The sequence below is a fragment of the Etheostoma spectabile genome, unplaced genomic scaffold (assembly GCF_008692095.1).
Source record: "Etheostoma spectabile isolate EspeVRDwgs_2016 unplaced genomic scaffold, UIUC_Espe_1.0 scaffold00001356, whole genome shotgun sequence".
NCBI classification, from domain to species: domain Eukaryota; kingdom Metazoa; phylum Chordata; class Actinopteri; order Perciformes; family Percidae; genus Etheostoma; species Etheostoma spectabile.
The window spans coordinates 36,577-40,861 of NW_022602738.1; the positions used below are offsets into that span (position 1 = coordinate 36,577).

Genomic DNA, 4,285 nt, shown 5'->3' on the forward strand with positions numbered 1-4,285 from the left:
GTTCATTACTGTAATATGCATTGCATTATGGGTAGTAACATTTGATTTACAGTGATTTACTGTATTTTTTGAATATGCGGTAGTCTGTTGTAAAACAACAGCAGTAGTGATACTGTAGTTAAATAAGACAGACTTCAATAAAATATTTAGTTAATGTTAAAGAAGCATAGAAATTAAATGGAAAAATAAAATATCTCTATACAATTAAATTATTTCATTTTATAAAGATATTTTACATTTATATTTACATTTATTATGCTTTTAGCTGCGAAGGTAATTTAAATTTTGTGATATGACCTCACGACTTCAAAAGAATAGCGGGTAGATACTTCAAAGGTGTTGAAAGAAGTAGCGGCTCGAGACATCAAAGGAGTACCGCTTTGGTCCGTGCGCAGCAGAGTCCGGTCACACACTCTACTCAGAGAGAGCTGGAGCAGCTTAAGGTAAGATCAATCTTTGCTAATTCTGTGACATTAAAATCTCTGCTGATAGCCTTCGCAAGCGGCGATGTTAGCTTACTGACCTGTGTCATAGCTGGGCTAGAGCAAGCTGTTAACTAGCTTCCCCCGAAGGAAAACCAGACGCGCTCCAACCTAACATTTTCCCATGGTGAGGATTAGCTAGCTCTAATTACGACGTTCGGTAAAGCTAACACTACTCGTTTTACATTCGCTGTTCGGCACATCTTTTTTATTTGTCACACCATTGTCTGAAATACAATGTAACCCATATTCTGGGAGTTTAAGGTCGGTTCTGCTAGCTTATGAGCTTGCTGTTGCCGTATTTTGGCTAACATTACCTCCGGTTAATGCTAACGTTAAACTCCCAATTCTGTTGGTTGGTTTGTCAGTGTTTTAGAATGATTAAGCACAACTTATTACAGCTATATTTGTGTAGTTTTTTTAGCTAAAAAAAGACGTGTGGTAAATTTAATTCATCGTTAACCACATTAAGCTCTAGTTTTGGTGGCAAATTCAGTGCCTCCAGCATTTATGGAGAGTAGTTTTTTGCCTTAGCTTCAGGGTTTGGCCACTTAAAACCATCGTGATGTCCAGCAAAGATTTGCCTCAGTGCCTTACTTTGCAGTAGTATTATTGCTTTCTACCATGGTTATGGTGGAAAAGAAAAGTATGTATTTTCCAAGCCCCTTGAACTTAAATTTGACAGATTGTTAAACAAATTATTTAAGGACTCTTTATAATGACATAGTGATGAACTTTTAATACATCACATAACATTCTGTGTTATTCTAACAATATAAGAGTTACCTACATTATACTGGTTACCTGCATACTAATGCATGCATTTTTTTATCTTGTTGTAATTGTATTTATAACCCCATGCATGCACTTTAAAAAATAATTTTTCATCATTTCAAATGTAGAACAACAACCAGTGACTGGAACAACTGAGAGAGATGGGAGGAAGAAGAAAGCTGGAAGAAGGCTTGACCCCATGACCCACAGGAGCACATGATCCCTTTCAACAATCTATCCTCATACAACAAAAAGTATGTACAGGTATACGTTTTGCAACCTGTGTACTCAAGAATTAGAAATATTCTGTAGACATGTGAAAAAACATTACTAACGGCAAACTATAGGTTTTCTTGTGGAAATGAGCAATGTCCCACTTCCTTTAAACAGGAACCACAAACACATACGTGTGTGTGTGTGGTGTGTGTGTGTGTGTGTGTGTGTGTGTGTGAATAAAGGGCTGTATTTAAGATGACTGCTCTTGATTATGAAAATCTTAAACCTGTTTTTCTTTTAAGATTCTTCTTAAGGATCAACCCAGATGAGGGCACCAAGTGCACTGCTACTGTGGGTACAAGCTACAAGACGGGAAGAGTCGTCCAAAGAAAGGTGACGAGCATCAGCTCCAGAGTCACCACCTTCCTCCAACGGCTCACCGAATTTGAGTGGATGACATCAAACTAGGTAAGCATTTCTTGTGTGATGTAAAATAGTTAACATCAGAAAAATGATTACACAGTACGATGAAGTGGTGCGGCTACGTACCCTTCCTGCTCCAACAATGACACAACTAAATCATCTTGTATTTACCACTTGTGTAAGCAGAGGTCACAGTTATGCAGCAAAAGCTACAAAGTGTTGTTTTAATTTTAAGTTTCTTATGTTTTTTTGTATAAGTGACTGATAAGAATAACAATCTTTGAAGTTGGTCCAGTACTGAGCGAGAACACTGTGACCTGCAGCTTTCAAACCGGGTTCTAATGTAATCATATAGGGCAAATGTGCGTCGTCAATTTCGTCCACTAAAAGTTCTGTTTTTGCCACTGATGGTGTCAACATATTATTTTAAGTTTCTGACACCCTTTGGAAAGGATCCTAACTGAGATTAACCTTTACTTAAAGAGGAAGATCCTTAGTTAGATCAGTTTTGTGAAACGGCTCCAAAATCATCATCACCAAACCCATCGACAGACAGCAAAAGAAAGTAGAAAGAACCTTTGAATTATCTGGGGACTTCACTACTGGTGACTTATTTTGTATACTGTCATATTCTGTTTATGCACAAGTTTTAAGTTTGTTAACAGTTTAGATGAGAAAAACTCATGATCATTTCTCTGCTTCTCATACAGTCCAGTATGGACCACCTCACCAGAGCATCTCTGGATTGGAGGCTCCATCTTGGCCTCTCTGTCCGCCTTCCAGAAGATGTGGATCAGCAAGCAACAGTACTATGGGTCCGGCCTCCACAAATCCTTCTAAGCAGACTGTTCCTCCTTCCAAAGCCCAACAACTTCAGCTTTGTGGTAACAACCACACCACATTTTGTATACATTTGCAAATACAGGTTATTTAGTTTTCTTCGGGATTTAAAATGTTCAATTTGTTTTGAGAGTCAATTCAAATGGTAACTACATTGTTCAGACTTGTATTCGCCTCTGAATGCTGCCCAGTGTTTTGGCGTATATTTAGACATCGTTTTAGTATCACTTGTATGTCAATTTTCTGTTCTTTTGCACTTTCAGAGTAAAAAAATATCTTGTTCCTGATGTTTTTACCTGAAAATAAAAATGTATTACTTTTGTACATGGGCTAAAGTCAATTATTTGGAATTTATTAAATTCAATAGAATTATGTAAAATATTTAAAATTGTTTGTACAGCCAATGCCAAATAGTGTAAAACATGTGAACCACAATTACAATAAAACTATAATACAGCAAGACAATTTCAGTATTATTTAGCAAATTGTAATTATAATATGATTACTGTAAGGGTATTATACAGTAAAACTAAGTTACAGTAAGGGTACTTTTTCTACTGTAAAACTAAGGTACAGTAAAGGTATTATATTACTGTAAAACTAAGGTACAGTAAGGGTATTTTTACTACTGTAAAACTAAGGTACAGTAAGAGTATTATACTGTAAAACTAAGTTACAGTAAGGGTATTCTAATACTGTAAAACTAAGTTACAGTAAGGGTATTATACTGTAAAAAACATTTACGGTTATGATACTGTAATCGGGTAGTTACAGTAACTTACTGGCAACGTGTTGCCAGTAACTTACTGTAATCGGGGTTGCCAGTAAGTTACTGTAAGGGTTTTTATACTGTAAAAAGCAATTACAGTTATGATACTGTAATCGCGTAGTTACAGTAACTTACTGGCAACACGTTGCCAGTAAGTTACCGCAAAAATACAATAAAAAGTCTAACAGTGAGCCCTACCATTGTATCTTATTTGGAAAAGTGGGCTGGTCCTCCTTATAAAAGACGAAGAAGTGTCACAGTACATCAGCTCATTAGTTACGCCCCATTAAAACATTAATTCCAGTTATTACAATGTCAGGTCTCAGGACATTTTGAAGCTGTACCACATGTCAAACTGATTCAGTACGAGGACAATAGGGAGACAGAGTGAGCAGCAGGAGCAGCACACATTGCCTGCTTGAGCATATAGTATCAGCAGTGGTTTATTTCAGACACATTTCATAATTTCAGCCGTAGAGATGGGAAGTAACAAAGTACAAATACTTTGTTACTGTACTCAAGTAGATTTTTCAGATATTTTTACTTTACTATTTATTTTTTGGCGACTTTTTACTTTTACTCCTTACATTTTAACACGAATATCGGTACTTCTTCTCCTTACATTTTATAAAACTGGCTTGTTACTTTAGTTTTGTACTAAATGTTGTCTATCAGGTGTGATTGGGAGTGCATGTTAGAGAATAGCAAGGACACGCACTGCACACCGCGAGCGGGCGCGCACGGCAATCAGAGACAAAAGTGAGAGAAAATAAAAAGAGAC

At 36.6% G+C, this 4,285-nt stretch overlaps 1 long non-coding RNA gene across 1 annotated transcript; it reads left to right on the top strand.

Moving 5' to 3' along the window:
* The first annotated feature begins 307 nt into the window (after positions 1–307).
* LOC116674970 (uncharacterized) lies at positions 308–2,914 on the top strand. Its single transcript, XR_004328262.1, has 4 exons — positions 308–443; positions 1,385–1,510; positions 1,775–1,940; positions 2,606–2,914. It is a non-coding gene; the product is annotated as an uncharacterized LOC116674970 (long non-coding RNA).
* Positions 2,915–4,285: the final 1,371 nt, after the last annotated feature.